This window comes from Hyla sarda, chromosome 7 (genome assembly GCF_029499605.1).
Source record: "Hyla sarda isolate aHylSar1 chromosome 7, aHylSar1.hap1, whole genome shotgun sequence".
Classification (NCBI taxonomy): domain Eukaryota; kingdom Metazoa; phylum Chordata; class Amphibia; order Anura; family Hylidae; genus Hyla; species Hyla sarda.
Window position 1 is genome coordinate 192,087,631 of NC_079195.1, and position 19,777 is coordinate 192,107,407.

Consider the following 19,777-nt stretch of genomic DNA (forward strand, 5'->3'; position numbering starts at 1 on the left):
TAAAATGGACAGAGATGTCAGCAGAGAGCACTGTGCTTGTGATGTCATCAGTGTTCCAAAAAGAAAGGAATTTCCTCTTTAGCATTCAGCAGCTAATAAGTACTGGAAGGATTAAGATTTTTTAAGTAAGTTACAAATATGTTTAACTTTCTGCCACCAGTTGATTTAAAAGAAAAAAGGTTTTCACCGGAGTACCCCTTTAAGGACCAGACCAATTTTATTTTTGCATTTTTGTTTTTTCCTCCACGCCTTCTAAAAATCATAACTCGCTTATATTTCCATCCACAGACCCATATGAGGGCTTTTTTTTGCGTCACCAATTGTACTTTGTAATTACATCACTTATTTTACCATAAAATGTACGGCGCAACCAAACAAATATTATTTATGTGGGAAAATTGAAAAGAAAACCGCAATTTAGCAAATTTTGGAAGGTTTTGTTTTCACGCTGTACACTTTCCAGTAAAAATTACATGTTTTCTTTATTCTGTGGGTCAATACAATTAAAATGATTCCCATGTTATATGCTTTTCTATAATTGTACCGCTTAAAAAAAAACCTCAAACCATTTTAACAAAATTAGTATGTTTGAAATTGCCCTATTTTGACCACCTATAACTTTCTCATTTTTCCGTATATGGGGAAATATGAGGGCTCATTTTTTGCGCCATGATCTGTAATTTTTATCAGTGCCACTTTTGCTTAAGTTTTACTTTTTATTAATTATTTATAAAAAAAATTGGGAATGAAATGTGACAAAAAAGCAGCAATTTTGGACTTTTTTATTTTTTTACGTTTACGCCGTTCACCGTACAGGATAATTAACAATATATTTTAATAGTTCAGACTTTTACGCACGCAGCGCTACCAAATACGTGTATTAATTATTTTCATTACGCTTTTTGGGGGGTAAAATGGGAAAAACTGACGTTTTACTTTTTGGTTGGGGGAGGGGATTTTTCACATTTTTTTTACTTTTTTATTTTACATTTTTTAACTTTTTTTTTCTACACTTTTTATATCTCCATAGGGGACAATTCATTGCTATCAGTTGATTGCTAATACTGTGCAGTGCTATGTATAGGACATAGCACTGATCAGTATTATCGGTCATCTTCTGCTCTGGTCTGCTCGATCTCAGACCAGAGCAGAAGACCCCGGGAGACGGCCGGAGCAAGGTGAGGGGACCTCTGGCCGCCATGCTGGATGATCGGATCCCTGCGGCAGCACTGCGGGCGATCCGATCATCCGTGCAAAGTACCGCACTGCCGCAGATGCCGTGATCTGTATTGATCACGGCATCTGAGGGGTTAATGGCATTACCGGCGGGTCCCTGGCTGCTGATAGCAGCCGGGACCTGCCGGGCATGACGCGAGCACCGCTCCGGTGCTCGAGATCATAGCGTCGCGTAAATGTAAGTCATGGTGCGTTAAGTACCATGTCACCATGACGTACATTCACGTCCATTGTCGTTAAGGGGTTAAAGGGCTTTTATAGTCAACATAAATGGATAAACTATCCTCAGCTTAGACCATCAATATCTGATCGGCTGAGGGCCAAAACAATCAGCTTTTCAGCAGAACCACAACACCTGCACTACTCAGTGAATGGAGGCAGAAGTAGTACAAATGCTGTGGCTTTGTCAAACAGCTGATCGGTGCCGGTTCCGGGTGCACCATGATGATCAGATATTAATGGCCTTTCTTGAGGATAGGTCAATAATATGTTTTACAGGAAACCCCTTTTAAAGTGTACTGTATATATTGTAATAGGTTAACACATATAGAATCATTTTATTTGTTCTGTTTTCAAAATACTTTGTTAGGAAGTCATAGGAATAACTTGAACATTCTAGGCACCTATGCAATTTTTTTTTTTTACAGACACCTACCTAATATGTACCATTCCTAATATGGGTGGCTTTCTGTTTGGCTTTTGGTCACCGCAGGCAGGGACATCTCTGTAGAAAGTCTAGGAGAGCAGAAGATAAGGGAGAAAAGGTATTTGGTTCTATACATCTAATTTTGTAACCCTGAGACCATTTCATGTTTGTCTTGACTGTTGCTCATTAGAAACATTGAAAATATTGTATTTTATGGCCTGTTTTCCAGGTCACATGTATTCCCAAATGATTATTCCATGTAGCCTGGGAGTGGAAGAAAGATTAGCTGGGATGTGCAGTTCTACAAGAAATAGGCAGCCGCAAGTTGCTTAAGCCTTGTCTATAGATTTGACACACTCATGTAGTTATTGGGATCTGGAGGGGGAGTATAATGACAGAGTCTCTGGCTGCTCCTTAACCAGAGACATCCTTATCATTATTATAATTATAATAATAGTAATCAAGTGAAGGAACCATTCTGATCTGAAAGAGACATCATTTCTCCTTCAGTATGCCTCACTTAACCCTTTCTGCGGTGGTCCATGCCTACATTATATAAAACCAACAGAATCATTATTCTTGTTCCTGAGCTGAGACAGCAGGAGGCAATGTATACTGCCGCCCAGAAGCTAAATGGAATGACAGATGCACAAAGAAAACATTTGTTTATGCATGTGGTAGGTTTTATCCATATAGCTATGGAGCGCATGGTTTAGAAACTAGGAACATTAGTAATATCCGCTTTTTCAATATTGTGGATATAATGGGTAGATCAATGAATGAGAAATTCATGGGTTTTGAATCTGATTTTATGTATTATATTCATGAAGTTGTTTATAAAATTATCATAGAATCTCTACCCTGAAATTATCCTGATATGGCCATAGATGCTGTAACAAATGTAGGGACCTCGGAAGATGCTGTGTTAATGGTGAAATGTGTTTGGGTTACAGTGGTCAGCATAAAAAAATATATCATTTGTTTCAGTAAAATTTTGTAGCCTTGGGTACACAGGGGTTTTACTATTCTGTCCCCTGCAGTTTTCCCTGAATTGTCAGATGGGCGGAGACTTTACATTAAAGGGGTATTCCAGGCAAAAACATTTTATCCCCTATCCAAAGGATAGGGGATAAGATGTCTGATCACGGGGAGCCCGCTGCTGAGACCCCCGCGATCTCCCTGCAGCACCCACATTCTATGCGGGTGTTGAATCTCCAGTTTCGCAAACCTCGGGTTTCCGGGACTGGGGACGTGACGTCACAACACACCCCTCCATTCATGTCTATGGGAGGGGGCATGACAGCCTTTAACCAAATAGAAAAATCACTAAATTCGCAGAAATCATTACATGTTGGCTATTTTTACTGTTTAGATGCCAATGTCAAAACTGACAGCAGCATTTAAACAGTTATATGCTGCTTCATTGGTGGTTCAGGGAATGGATTGGCTGCAGGAAGATGATCCAATGTCATTTAACAGCCTGAGGGTATTGTTGTTTTTGTACCAATCTAAGCACTATACTTTTCAGTTTTAACACACAGTGAAAGGCATAAAAATGTGTACAGTTCATGCTATGAGTACACCATAGAGTAAGTCGGCATACCTGTTTACTGGCATCCTGATTTTACCTCCAATGTACTGCCCGAACACAGTGTAAATCCAATCTTACTTGCATCAGTTCTTGCTGCCACTACATTCCTATGGGGGTTAAAACTCAATCAACCTAGACCTCTTAAAGGATTTCTGGGGGTCCGATCACCAGGTCCCCCTGCGATCTCTGGGAGGGAACCCCTGCTCTCTCAGTAAAGAGCATGTGTCGTCTGCCGGTAGACGGCACATGCTCCATTCATCACTATTAGAGCACCGATGATGCCTGAGTGCTGTACTCTGGTCTGGATGGGGGGTCCCAGCGGTTGCCCCCTGCAATCAGCTACTTATCCCCTATCCTGTGGATAAGGGATAAGTACATTTTTGCCAAAGCTTTCCTTTAATGCCAAACCTCCCTAGTAAAGGATTTATTCACTCCCCTCCATGTCACTGTATAATTTGGCACAGTTGCAGAAAGGCAATAGTGCCACATTGGTGTTTGCTAGCTTTCCAAAATAAATAGAACTACAAATACAACAGATAAGGCAGCTGAATAAATTTCCCTTTTTTGTGGCTTATTTTATAGCCAAATGTTCTATAATACATTGTCATAACTTCCTCAACATGTACACTTTACTGACAATGTATATAGAATTATATACATTTGTGGTAGCAGGGTATGATGAGGGCTGATGTTGTTACCCTAGAGGCATATGGCATTAACCCTTTGTATTCATGACGCCAGGGCGTAGTTTAGCCTAAAACCGCCCAAAGGTATACCACTGAATCCTGGGCTAGGCACAGGGGGTAATAAAGACTCTGACGCTAAGTTACAGACAACGGTAGCTTTACTGAGGGCAGACAATTGGTAAAGTCTATACAGTTCAGCCAGGGCCCAAGGAGGTGACCAGTGACGCAGACACCTTACAGTCTTGCTGGGACTTGTAGTAGGACTGGACAATTGAATGCAGTCCACGCTGACTTAACAGATGACAGGGACTTACTTGACTTGACTCATAAAGCTGTGACTTTAGCTTACTTGAATAGATGGTGGCTGCAGGACTGGACTTTGAGGCCTCCAACACTCGGGACACACACACAGTAGGCGACTGCACTGGACCACAGCAGGAAGCAAGAGCTAAGAGAGAAGAGAGAGAAGCTCCACCCAGGGCTTATACGGGGGAGACTAGCAGGGAGCCCATAGGTCACTTTGGGGATCACCTGGTCACTGATACCTCCTGGTAACAATCACATGGCATAACTCTTAAAGATACAACACATTTTATAATACAATACATTGCAGAACATATGTATAGGGGGAAACAGGTGCAAGGGGCCCTGGGGACACTGAAGGAGGCTGCCTGACAGGACAGCAAGGGTACGGGGCAACATCTCCCGTACTGGGCCACCACACGTTTACCAGCAATTCTCTCACTCAAGTAAGAACCTGCAGTGGTATCATCTTAATCCTTAAAGAGACACCACTAAGACGATAAAAGTATGGTAAATTACAGTAGTTGGCCACACACAATTGTAGCTAGAGCCTGAGTGCCTGGAGCCGAGAAACCAAGAATTCCCAAAGAAAGCTAGTGTTTCACTTTCCCTGTCAGTAGTGCCGTCCTGGACCATTACCCTGATCATCGGATCACTCCAGTGAGCAGGACACAGAGACATCGCTTACTCAGCCAATTAAGTGCTAATAAGGCTGTAAAATGAAATCTCCATCCATCAAATAGAGCAAGGCACTGAGACGTGTGAGCACACATTTACCAAAGACATTAATGTTATATAACAGTGATATTTATTACTATTACATTTGCCACTGTTTGTACAGGGTAAAGTTCATGTTTCAATGTTTGTATTCTTTGGCCTTGTTCGCACCTACCAATAGTATCTGACCCATTGTGCATTGTAGAGTGGTCAGGTGGCAGAGGAGTTTTTGTGAGTTAAACATACATAACTTGCTATTCTCTGCATACCATGTCTGCTGTAGTATATACTTTGGTATTACAGTTGCATACACATTTACTCTTTGTTGCCACCATTGGGGAGCTATGCATATGTAAGTGTGTATAGACTATTGATAACATGACTCTTCTCAGTTGGGTTCTATGTAGAAACTGCTGGAAAAGCTGAGGGAGGAGTCTCCCAAGTCCAACCCTCTCTGCTCAGAGTGCTAGACCCAAACCAGTTGAGTCTAGTTCTAGCCAGAGAAGTGTGAGGAGGTCTGCCGGCTATGTTCTTGCTTGGTAGACCAGTTTAGTCTGAGACAGTCCTGATAAACCCTGTCAGAAAGGATTTGGATTAGTTTTGCAACCTGTTCAAGCTAAAGCATGCGACAAGTGCAGTGTTTCAGTACAAGTATTTTCATGTGTTTTAATAAAGAATCACCTGGACCTATTGTACAATATGTAAAAAAGTATTGTTCTGTTGTCTAAATTGCACTTCTTCAAGAGGACCTGCAGTCACTCTGAAAAAAAAACGAGTTGCCGATCACATACCTGTTTACAGAATATTGATGGTCCCCTGTTGCTGAGTCATAGGGCTTTGTAAGGCTTTACATTCACCTGCATTTACAAACACCTTCTATTCTTTGCTGTTACCTCTGGTGGGCAGCATCACTGTAGTTAACCTGTAGTATTCTTTGCCATTCTCTAGAAACTACCAGAACTTTCCAGTACTGTAATTAGGTAGGACTATTATAATTAAAGGGCATTACCTATTGTTTAAATCAAGTTTTTTTCCCCAATATAAACCACATTTTGTAGGAATTTTTGGTGATGCTTTTTCCCCAATTTTTCATTTTACTATCTATGATTTATAATAATCCTGAAATCTTACAATTTTTATTCTGGCCCCAGGCCTACAACTCATTTTAGACTTCCTGTTCTGTACAGATCATTACCCAGTAATGCCTTTCTTAGCACAGAAAGGCTGGAATTCCACTGTGTTTTTTTTTTTTTTGCAAAATCGCTGTAAAAAACGCCAATTTTCCCGCACAGCGTTTTTTCAGCGAAAAAACGCCACGTCCAGATGTTAGCAGCAAGTCAATAGTAAACTGCAAAATGCCAGATCCACTTGGCGTTTTTCAATTTGGCGTTTTTTTTAATCCTTTTGGTGTTTTTCAGAAATTTTGGTCTCAGAGGCTGGTTTTTCAAAACGCCCGACAAAACCTAGTTTGGTGTTTTCTCAGGCGGCTTTTATTCTTTTTTGGACTTTAGCGATCCAAAAAAGTGATGGAGATACCTTTTTTTAATTAAAGTTCCGTAGAGTACCATTAACAAAAATTATAAAAAAGACACAGTAGTGATGGAAAAAATTGTATTTAATGAAATTTATCTTTTTTATTACAAAATTTTTATAAATTTTTAAACAGGGATCAATTTATGTGGAAGGGTAAAGCACTAAAAATGTAGCCGACAATAATAAAAATGTAGTGTGTGTGTTTTTCACTTTTTTCCCAACATTTTTTAGGTAGTACTACTACTCCCAGCATGGAACACACTGTTCCATGATGGGAGTAGTAGTATCTGTACTAATAGACAGATCGCTATTGCGATCCTCCTGTATAATGTATAGATGCGGCCGCTCTTCTATGGTCCCCTGCACTGCCGTATATATACACATATTCATATTTACAGCAGAGCTGTGATTGGTCAGATGGTTCCAGACAATCACAGCTCTCTGTGGGAAGTATGAATAGGTGTATATATACGTCAGTGCAGGGGACCACTATACATTATACAGAAGGATCACAGCGAGCGTCAGAAGTGATATCCGCTGTGATCTGTCCTTAACTGCGGGTACTACTACTCCCAACATGGAGCACACTCTGCTCCATGCAGGGAGCTGTAGTACCTGCATTAATAGACAGATCGCAACAGGTGTCAGAAGTTGTACTCACTGCGATCTGTCTATTAATGCAGGTACTACAGCTCCCAGCATGGAGCAGAGTGTGCCCCATGTTGGGAGTAGTAGTACTTGTAGTTAAGGACACATCGCTGTGATCGTCCTATCTATTGCAGAGTTGGAGTGGCTCTATACAGCGCTCACATCTCTGCACTATACTCTGGCCAGTGATATGAATAGAACATCGCTGATTCATATCTCCTGCTGAGATCTGTGATTGGCTACAACCATCCGGCCAATCACCACTCTGGGTCCCCAGCGGCAGGACCCCCGAGATCAAACATCTTATCCCCTATTCTTTGCATAGGGGATAAGATGTCTAGGGTGGGAGTACCCCTTTAAAGGATACACAGCAGCCTGTCAGTCATTACTGAGAGGGGAAGCTGGGGGAAGCAGTTTTTGATATGCTGCAAAATGGACCCTATTGACTCATCATGAGGCTCTTCAGGGTTCCTTAGTGGTTTACATAATCTTTTTGGCTAGAATAGCTCTGCATGCTGTCCTTGCCATCAAGAGAGAAAGAAAACCTGACAGCACAATTATGTTAGAAAAAATAATCACAGCAGGTGCGTGAAAAAAAATTCAAAAAAAGTATAAGACCAAACCCATAAGAAATCATTCTTTTTTTTTACAGGATCCCTCATTATTAGATTTTATATGCTTAAGAGAAACCCTGCAGCATGAACCCAGCCTAACACTGGACCGAATAGCACAGCAGACCTACGGAGAGGCTAATATTAGTCTTTATTAGATTTACACCATTTGCAGCATATGTTTGTACATAAGTCAGAGTTGCCAGGTTTTTGGAATTGTGCCGGAAATAATTTTTGTCATCTCAGTCACCAAGAGGGAGAATAAATTAACATAAACTACACCTGCTCTATCTGGTGGTCTATACATCTTCTGTGTCTTTAAAGATGATTCTGAAATAATATGTTCCCATGGTGTTAAAGCTTTCAGAATGAATAGATGCACCTTGTTAGTGTCAGTACAGTGGTCCCTCAACATACGATGGGAATCCATTCCAAATGGACCATCGTTGGTTGAAACCATCACATGTTGGGGGATCCGTGCAATGTAAAGTATAGGACAGTGGTCTACAACCTGCGGACCTCCAGATGTTGCAAAACTACAACACCCAGCATGCCCGGACAGCCGTTGGCTGTCCGGGCATGCTGGGTGTTGTAGTTTTGCAACATCTGGAGGTCTGCAGGTTGAAGACCACTGGTATAGGAAGTTGTACTCACCTGTCCCCGCCGCTCCGGTCCGTCACCGCTTGTCACCGCTGCCCGGGATGTTGCTGTCCATCGCTGTCGCCTCTGCTTCCCCAGGATCCTCTCTCTCCGTCGCCGCCATCACGTCGCTACGCACGCCGCTCCTATTGGATGACGGGACGGCGTGCGCAGCAACGTGATGACAACGATGGAGAGCACCGACGATGCAGGGGATCCTGAAGAGGACGCGCTGGAGCCCCGAGGACAGGTAAGTGATCGTCAGCGGACCACACGGGGCACCGTAAACGGCTATCCGGTGGCAGCTGAAACAGTCTGCGCTGCTGGATAGCCGTTTATGCGATGGCCCTGACATACAAAAGCATCGTATGTTGATGCTGCCTTCAACATGCGATGGCCTCTGAGAGGATCGTATGTCGGGGCCATCGTAGGTCGAGGGGTCACTGTATTCATTGTGACATAGCAAGACCTGTGCTGGATATGTTCTTTTCATGTAAGACAAATAGATTCTTTCCACCTTCGCAAAGTCAGCAACGCGCGCACTAAACGCACAACAAAGAAAATGATGTTCTATTCGTTTTGCATCTGTCAGAGGAAGCAAGAAAGACAGAGGAACGACTGATTTAGCGCTTTGCTACGAGCTTGGTAACATAATTATACTCAATAGAACATTCAGAGATGGCGCACATTTATATGCCATTTCCAAGCTGCCGTGGCATCAGGAAAAGACCAATGTTTACTGGCATCAGCTTGAACAAATTATTAGCTCAATAAGGCCAGGACCCCTCCCTTTAAGATCGTGCAGCCGCATACAGCGGTACTACTTAGAAATAGACATGTCACATTGCTGCTACAGAAGCTTCAATCAGCCTCCAATACCGACAGGACAATTATCACTGTTACAGGGAATTCTTCTATTTAACAAAACAGGCATTTTTTAATTATTTTTTATTTGGGGAAGGATGCATAACAATTAGGCCAGGTTCACACTGCGTAATCTCTGGACGGACGTAATCCAGCGAAGAAGGGTAGTGCGGGCAGCGCCAACTTCAAGACTACGCCGTCCGCAGGACCATGCAGACATTGGCCCTGATTTACTATTGCAAACCCGACATGTTTTGTTGGGTTGTGCGTCAGATTCTGTCGCACTGCGCCAGAAATTCTGTCTGCACCAGAATTTGCGCCAGAATTGAAAAAACCCCGACTAACTCTCCATTTTGCTAAGAAAACCCGGGAAAAGGGGCGTGGCTGCTGGGAAAAGGAGGCGTGGTGTCTGAAAATGGGCGTGTTACCGTCATTTTCACAAAAACCCAACATATTTACTAAGGTTTCCACATAAAATGTGGTAGATTTGAGCTGAGGAAAACCAGACAGATCAGTGTATGTGTAAAAAAAAGCCAAGTGTAGGGAAAGTGGAAAATGTAGGGAAACCTTCGTAAATGCCGTGGGAAATAAATTGTAGGGAATTAAAACCGACAAAGAAACCTACACAACACTCTTAGTAAATAAGGGCCATTGCCTCATAGACAGCAATGTCTTCGGAGCAGAAATCCTCAGGAACATTGAACGAGTTCAATGTTTTGGCTAAATTTTTCGGAGAGGATTTTCTGGGTCGAAAGTTCCCCTCGAAAGCTCCAAAGTGTGCACTGTGCAGCAGAATCACATCGACAGCAACGGGACTGTGCTGCACCGGAATTTCCGAGCGAAATTTCAAAATGGAATTTTGCTCGGAAATTCCGTAGTGTGAACTGGCTTTACTCTCCAACCACTTCTGCTTTGGGAATCTGCAAGAAGAACAAATGGCTCAAGAAGATATAACAGGAAGAAAAACCTGGGACATCGATTCAGGAGTCCCAAATCGACTCAAACATAGGATCTGCCCTGTATTCTACCCTAACAATGACATTTAAAGGACTTATTGAGGAACAGAAAAACAAAGCTGATAGAATTGGATTGGATTTGCTTGCTAAGTATTATAACCAAGGATTGGGGATTACCAACTCTTCATTACCCTTGCCCCTTTGGAGGTTTTCCAGCTTAAAGGGGTACTCCGGTGGAAAGAATTTTTTTTTTTAATCAGCTGGTGCCAGAAAGTTAAACAGATTTGTAGATAGATTAAAAGTCAAATTTATAGCTTTTACCTCAAGGACCTCACCATCCAAGGTGCATAATGATATATGTGGAAACGTTAATAAATTATATAGAAAACAGCATCACTGGTATAAAAAAAATTTAATTCGATAAAATGAGTTAACTACACATACAGAGGCACTGATAGATACCCCACGGGGCCCTAGTGTAGTATCAAATTATTGAATATATAAATATAGAATGCTAATTGAGCATATATATATATATATATATATATATACAGTCCGATAGTCCGGCACCTAATTTAAGAGTCCCGTTATGGAGCAGATGATTAAAGTGCACTTAATAAGAATATTGCAGAATCAGACTCCAGGTAGTGGATAGAATATATTATAAAAACAATATTGGTTGCATTTCTCACCGCCTGCAGCCGCCTGGTTCTCACTGGTGTGGACCGATGTATTGCGGCTGTTGTATGCTCTCCCGTATGTCCACAGAATGGTAAGTAGCGATCTCACACTGGGTTTGTAACCCCGATGGCAGTGGGGTACGACGCGGTGTTCTGTGCAATAGCCTGCGACCGCTCTACGGTTGGTAGCTGGTATTTTCTACCAGTCCATAGCAAGGGCCCTGCTTGACCGGTATACATAATTTATTTTCCATTTTTTATCTTTATTAATTTTAATATTTTTATCAATGTCAATTTAATAAATGTCAAAACTTTATTCAATGTGCAACTAGTCTGTTATTCCTAAATTATATATTTATTTATCTCTAATTTATATAATTATATCTATACTGTATACAGTGGGGATCAAAAATTTGGGCACCCCAGGTAAAAATATGTATTAATGTGCATAAAGAAGCCAAGGAAAGATGGAAAAATCTTCAAAAGGCATCAAATTACAGATTAGACATTCTTATAATATGTCAACAAAAGTTAGATTTTATTTCCATCATTTACACTTTCAAAATAACTGAAAAAATGGTGTCTGCAAAAGTTTGGGCACCCTGCAGAGTTAATATCTTGTACTGCCCCCTTTGGCAAGTATCACAGCTTGTAAACGCTTTTTGTAGCCAGCCAAGAGTCTTTCAATTCTTGTTTGAGGTATCTTTGCCCATTCTTCCTTACAAAAGTCTTCCAGTTCTTTGAGATTTCTGGTCTGTCTGTCACGCACTGCTCTTTTAAGGTCTATCCATAGATTTTCAATTATGTTGCGGTCAGGAGATTGTGAAGTCCATGGCAAAACCTTCAGTTTACACCACTTGATGTAATCCCCCATGGATTTTGAGGTGTGTTTAGGATCATTATCCATTTGTAGAAGCCATCCTCTATTTAATTTCAGCTTTTTCACAGATGGCATCAAGTTAGCATCCAAAATTTGCAGAAATTTTATTGAATCCATTTTTCCTTCTACTCGTGAGATGTTCCCTGTGCCACTGGCTGCAATACAACCCCAAAGCATGATTGATCCACCCCCATGCTTAACAGTTGGACAGAGGTTATTTTCATTAAATTCTGTTCCCCTTCTTCTCCAAACATAACTTTGCTCATTCCGGCCAAAAAGTTCAATTTTAACCTCATCGGTCCACAGAACTTGTTTCCAAAATGCATCAGGCTTGTCTATATGTTCATTTGCAAAGTTCAAACGCTGATTTTTGTGGTGAGGATGTAGAAGAGATTTTCTTCTGATGACTCTTCCATGAAGACCATATTTGTACAAGTATCTCTTTATAGTGGAATAGTGTACCACAACTCCAGTGTCTGCCAGATCTTTCTGGAGGGATTGTGCAGTCAAACGTGGGTTTTGAATAGTTTTTCTCACAATCCTGTCTGATAATTTTCTTGGCCTTCCAGATCTTGCTTTAACTTCCACTGTTCCTGATGACTGCCATTTCTTAATTACATTCCGAACAGAGGATATTGACATCTGAAAACGTTTTGCTATCTTCTTATAGCCTTCTCCAGCTTTGTGAGCGTCAACTATTTTCAGTTTCAGATTTCTAGACAACTGCTTAGAAGAACCCATGGTGCCGATTGTTGGGGAAAGGTCAGATGAGTCTGGGCATTTAAAACCTTGGAGATTGACATCACCTGGTCTTCCCAGATGATGATTGAGAATAATCCATGACACTGGCAGGTCTCAGCTTTGCAAAGGGGCAGTGCATGCTATAAATTCTGCAGGGTGCCCAAACATTTGCAGACACCTTTCTTTTGTTTTCTGTTATTTTGAAAGTGTAAATGATGGAAATAAAATCTAACTTTTGTTAACATAATATAAGAATGTCTGATCTGTAATTTGATGCCTTTTGGAGATGTTTCCATCTTTCCATCTTTCCTTGACTTCTTTATGCACATTAATACAAATTTTTACCTGGGGTGCCAAAACTTTTGATCCCCACTGTATATACCCTATCACATCTACATATATATATATATATACATATATATATATATATCTTTAGGTCTGTATCACATTTCTCTATTTATTTCTATTTTGGCACATGGGTTACGTGCAACTCAGTCACCTCAATATATATATCCTATATATAGTGTGAGCCCCCCGACCTACATTTTCTCTCTAATTTACAAATCTGTTTAACTTTCTGGCACCAGTTGATTAAAAAAAAAAATGTTTTCCACTGGAGTACCCCTTTAATTTTTAAAGGGATGCCAATTCCGGAGAGTCTGGAGTATGTAGAGTAGTTAAGGAGTCAATATCAAGTTAGACCTACCCATTACCATGAGAGGCAGCCTATGCCACACACTGATTTAACAAGAGCTTCTGTCAAGCAAAGGAAGATTTGGTTAAATATAGCTGTGTACCTTAGTGGCAACCTGGAGTGCTGGAGGCACTATTACTCTTTACTAGCTCTATGTGAAGACTGTTTTCTAATTGGGTCTTATCCCCCCATGCACTGCCTAAACCAGGTGAAGACTTACTTTTGCTCATGCCAGAGGTGAAAGCAATAGGCAGGTCAGGGTCATCTTCAGAAATCTATTCATTTCGGATATAATGGCACAGTGGTTGTGGTTGAAAGGGCTCAAAAGTCATCAAAAGTTCCCTCTAGGCCTCCTGCATACATATTTTTTCATCTATCTTTTTTTTTTTTACAAAAAAAAAAAAATTGCAGCATGCTTTATCTGTTACAGTCATGGCAGCAAATGTTGGCACCCCTGAAATTTTTCAAGAAAATGAAGTATTTCTCACAGAAAATGATTGCAGTAACACGTTTTGCTATACACATGTTTATTCCCTTTGTGTGTATTGGAACTAAACCAAAAAAGGGAGGAAAAAAAGCAAATTGAACATAATGTCACCAAACTCCAAAAATGGTCTGGACAAAATTATTGTCACCCTTTCAAAATTGTGGAAAAATAAGAATGTTTCAAGCATGTGATGCTCCTTTAAACTCACGTGGGGCAAGTAACAGGTGTGGACAATATAAAAATCACACCTGAAAGCAGATAGAAAGGAGAGAAGTTCACTTAGTCTTTGCATTGTGTGTCTGTGTGTGCCACACTAAGCACGGACAACAGAAAGAGGAGAAGAGAACTGTCTGAGGACTTGAGAACCAAAATTGTGGACAAATATCAACAATCTCAAGGTTATATGTCCATCTCCAGAGATCTAGATTTGCCTTTGTCCACAGTGCGCAACATTATCAAGAAGTTTGCAACCCATGGCACTGTAGCTAATCTCCATGGGTGTGGACGGAAGAGAAAAATTGATGAAAGATGTCAACGCAGGATAGTCCGGATGGTGGATAAGCAGCCCCAAACAAGTTCCAAATATATTCAAGCTGTCCTGCAGGCTCAGGGAGCATCAGTCGACATTTAAATTAAATGAAATGCTATGGCAGGAGACCCAGAAGGACCCCACTGCTGACAATAAACTCAAATAAGCCAAAATCTTGAACGTCTTGTGGACAGATGAGACCAAAATAGAGCTTTTTGGTAAAGCACATCAGTCTACTGTTTACCAAAAACGTAATGAGGCCTACAAAGAAAAGAACACAGTACCTACAGTGAAATATGGTGGAGGTTCAATGATGTTTTGGGGTTATTTTGCTGCCTCTGGCACTGGGTGCTTTGAATGTGTGCAAGGCAAAATGAAATCTGAGGATTACCAACGGATTTTGGGTCGCACTGTACAGCCCAGTGTCAGAAAGCTGGGTTTGTGTCAAAGATCTTGGGTTTTCCAGCAGGAAAATGACCCCAAACATACGTCAAAAAGCACCCAGAAATGGATGGCAACAAAGCGCTGGAGAGTTTGGAATGGTCAGCAATGAGTCCAGATCTAGATCCCATTGAACACCTGTGGTGAGATCTTAAAATTGCTATTGGGAAAAGGCGCCTTCCAATAAGAGAGACCTGGAGCAGTTTGCAAAGGAAGAGGTGTCCAACATTCCGGCTGAGAGGTGTAAGAAGCTTATTGATGGTTATAGGAAGCGACTGATTTCAGTTATTTTTTCCAAAGGGTGTGCAACCAAATATTAAGTTACGGGTGCCAATAATTTTGTCCAGCCCATTTTTCGAGTTTGGTTTGACATTATGTCCAATTAGCTTTTTTCCCCTCCCTTTTTTGGTTTAGTTCCAATACAAACAAAGGGAATAAACATGTGTATAGCAAAACGTGTTACTGCAATCCTTTTATATGAGAAATACTTCATTTTCTTGAAAAATTTCAGGGGTGCCAACATTTATGGCCATGACTGTATATAATGCAGCTTTTTTTAGTGTTTTTCCAAAATAGTGTGTTTTAATACACAAAGTGTTGTTTGGTTGCACTTTTTAAAATGGGACTTCCCTTATTCAAATTTGTGTGATTTTTTGAACATGTTGTTCAAAGATTTGAATTCAAGGATGTAAATGGGAATGGAAGAAAAAAGGCACAAACTGTGTGAAAAGCAACACATGTTGTGAAAACTGCCAAACATGCACCCCAAGTGAGGAAAAGTATTACTATGCAAAGTCTGGTGAAACAGATAGTGCTGGATTACATTAAATTGTGTCTTTTTGCATCCATTTAAAAATGTACTCCTAGATCTGAAAACTTATCCCCTATCCTAAGGATAGGGGATAAGTTTCAGATCATGTGGGGTCCAACCGCTGAGCGCTCTCCCATAGAGATGTATTGAGCAGGTGTGTCGGCTGCCGCATCATGCGGTGTTCGAAATTTGCTATTACGGCAAAGAGCAAAGTGCCCTGTACGGGAGATCGTGGGGGACCCCAGCGGTCGGACCCCCCGCTATCTGAAACTTATCCCCTATCCTTTGGATATGGGCCAAGTTTTCATATCCAGGAGTACTCCTTTAATGGGACTGTGTCCTTTTTTTATTTGCATGGAAAAAAAGAAAACAAATGGAGCTGGATCTAAAAATGGTCTAAAAATTTTCTAAGGGTCTCCTGACTCTTACATCAAATGTATTCGTAGACCTTAATCACTTGACAAAGGCCAAAAAAACTGAACACCACAATTTTTTTGGCTGTATCTAGTAAATAATAAACCATACTTTGTAGATTCTCAAAAAATGTAATGCAAAAAAAGCCAAACAAAGGAAATGTTCCTGCATAGGGCCCTCTATTGTCTATGTTTACCTCAGCTGTGGATGACCATGAAGATTAAACCAATTAAACTATAGCATATTGAACGATCACTGTAGAAAAAGGTTGTGAAATCCTCTTATAAAATGGTTTTCTGTAGCCTTCAATCCTATATAGATTTCTGCTAATTACATTCCGTTTGCTCTGAACAGGTTAACATTCTGTTCTTCTTACCTCCCCCGCAAACGTTTTGTGCACTATTATCTGACAGCTTGAGAAAAGCAACATTATACTGTAGAGAACATTCCATGAACAATGGTCCAGGAACCAGACAGCATTGCTATAGTGATATGCTTGGAGAATGTCAACTAGAAGTCATCGAGATACAATCATACAGTGGACACTATATGTATGCCCAATGTGCATCAAAATGCCCCCCTTATTATAAAGGTCTCTTTTATAGGTAAGATGCTCTCAGCTTTGACTTTTACAAAGCATAAGTTAGAGCCCTATTATGTGGGGCCAATAGCTGGCAAACAAAAAAAAATGCTTGTTTGTTGACTGATCGTGTTGCATTAATCAAAAACCATTGCTCATCAGCAGCACATCTTCCCATGTAATAGGGGATGTATGGCCGATGCCAATAATCATTATGCAGCCCTCCCGACACGATCCTTCAGCCTTACAGGTTCTTTAAATGAGGGCTAATCAATGAGATCCATGCTCATTTAACCTGTGGCCAACCCACCATACTGTGGCCAACCCACAGATATACTGTCAATAAATAGCTTAGGGTGCCCTGATCACACATCCTTTTACAGTTTGGTATTATATGTTCCCATTCCTAATAAATGTGAGTTTATAGTTCGTCTGACAATTCAGAGTAACAGTCAGATGGGCGTGATCTTATCTTTAATAATCAGATCATGGGTGGAATTATACATTCAAGAGGTGTGTACATTTCACATTGTGTGGCGTGTATGTTTAATACCCACCCCTTGACTGTATAACCCCGCCCATCACCTGAATGACCCCTGGGACTCAATTGCTTGAATGACCCCTGGGACTCAATTTGCAAACTAAAAAGGCCATCCTGGCACAATGGCAGCTGACCTGCAGTACCAAGCATGGCCACTACACAATGTATAGAGCTGTCAAATAGGGGTGCAGGGTCTTGGTACTAAAACGATATTGATGACCAATCCGGAGGACAGGCCATCAATAAAAAAAAAAAAAAAAAACAAACCCTGGAAAGCTACTTTAACTTGTATTGTGCTGTATTTCATTTATGTGTCCTCCACAATAACTATGTGAATTTATTGTCTGCTCACGGATAACATGTATATATGTGTTGGATTTTATTAACTGTTTAGGTAAGAGATTAGTTTATTGACTTACGTGTACGTCAATTTATCTGAATTATTCCGCAGCATCTGCTCTCACAATAGGATCGTGAAATAACTTGTTTTGTATTGATCTGCTCTGGGAATAAGATTGGGGGATAATTAAATAAATTATTAATCAGACAGGAACAAGCCCGCCCCAACTTCCCTGGAGCAAAGGGCAGCGCTGTCTATACCTAGCACTTATTATACCATAATAGTGTCAAGGCTGCATAAAAATGTAGGATAAGAAATGTAAATAAAAAAATTACTAGATATATATATATATATATATATATATATATATATGTACACACACACACTTGCATTCGCTTTCTGTGTACTGAAATATATATTTTTTCTATAAAGAAATTAGAGATCAAGAATATTAATGATTCTGGTTACTATGGAGACACTCAGTTTCTCCCCCACCATGTCTTTTTACTTTGCTGTCAAATTAGGTTAAGTATTTTTTTTATTGTGTTCTGTATGATGTGTAGATGTGGCAATAATAATCATAGGATTAAATCTATTTTTTATAGATCATTTTTTTTTATTATTCTTTAAAGACCCCTTACAATGATTTGTCATCTTAGAGACACCTTTCAGGCATCATCTAAAATGTTAAGATGATTTTACCAATTTTACCATGTTTTTACCAAGTTTTTGCCTCAATTTTTCGAAATTGTGGCCAAAAAATTGTGCTATTTTGGAAAATTCGCTGCAAAAACAATGTAAAACCGCAACATGTGAACACAGCCTAAACGCAGGAGTGTTCTGATACAGGTAGGGTCTTTCCATGTAGAACGTGGTTAGCCGAGATGCAGATGGCATACTGTTATTAAAACCTCTTGGTGCTGTTTTCTATTGAATGTTAATATTAATTCATAAATTTTACCGCTGCAAAATTTTGCAGGAAATACTTACATAACTATGTGGCCATTAACAGTCATTAGAAAACTACGCAAACCAGCATGCCTGCACAGTTTTCTACTGTATTATGCCACATCTTGGCTGCCCATTCTCTGCACCATGAAACCATACTCTAACATGCAAGGGGGCCTGGCTATCTGTTAATCCCATGGGGGACTGGGCCCATGATACCCCTGTGAAACTGGCATTAAGCTAAAAACCAGAAATGTTGCTTTTGTCCAAATATGCCTTGTTTACTGCATGGCATTTTTTGGGAGCCAATGTTGCTGCGGCCAGTCAGTGCCGTATGAACTGAAGTTAATTTGAAAACCACTGTGACTTGTATGTCAGTGTGGTTCTGGCCCCACGAGCCCCCACATACAAACTCAGCATAAGGCTACATTTATATTTTGTGTTTGTTTTTTGTCTTTTCAATCATGTAAAGACAAAAACTGAACAAGGGGCGCTACCTGGCAATGTTACCTAGGTGTATATTGATATAAAGAAAGCAGATGACTCGTTTACCTCAGGGTGTTAGGCTAAAGGGTTAACACCTGGTATCGCATATATAGAAGGTTAGGATGTCCAGTGATTTCCCGTAACCCTGACCGCTCAGGATGATGGGCCACGTGTGAAGCAGGTGATGATCCACATGGATACAGAAAGAAAAAAAATTCTCTATAGGCACACACTGGCTTGGTGCTACAGATTGACGTGGTCACTGAGAAACGTACTAGATAAGTGAGGAAAAATCTTTGCCTTTCATCAGGTTCAACTGGAGGCCTAGAAGCAGGTCTAGAGAGAGGTAGCCTACAAGGCAGTGTTTTGGTGGCAGAACTATGTTGTTCAAGCTCTTAAAGGGGTGCTCCAATGAAAACTGTGTTGTTTTTTTTCATATGAATCAACCGGTGCCAGAAAAATGATACAGATTTGTAAATGACTTCTATTAAAAAATCTTAATCCTTCCAGTACTTATCAGCTGCTGTATGCTCCATAGGGCTAGATGGTAATTCATGTGTCACATCCTGAAGCATAAATCAGTAAAAAAATGTCTTTGCATCTGTCTCACAAAAAGAACATTAGCGGTTAAATATAGGAGAGCAGGCAGTAATGGAAGGGATTAAATATTCTCACCACAAGTTCCACACTCAGAATGTATATAAATCCTTTAATCAGTCATACTGACCAAAAAAGTTTAATGTCACTAAATATCAATGTAAGCTTATGTTGTATC

The 19,777-nt window shown here is 40.5% G+C and overlaps 1 long non-coding RNA gene across 1 annotated transcript in view; it reads left to right on the top strand.

Moving 5' to 3' along the window:
* Positions 1-8,218, top strand: part of LOC130282948 (uncharacterized) — a 70,347-nt gene extending 62,129 nt beyond the window's left edge. The window contains exons 2-3 of the long non-coding RNA XR_008846563.1: positions 1,884-2,000; positions 8,013-8,218. This is a non-coding gene — a long non-coding RNA (uncharacterized LOC130282948). The remainder of the gene's footprint in view (positions 1-1,883; positions 2,001-8,012) is intronic.
* The last annotated feature ends 11,559 nt before the right edge of the window (positions 8,219-19,777 follow it).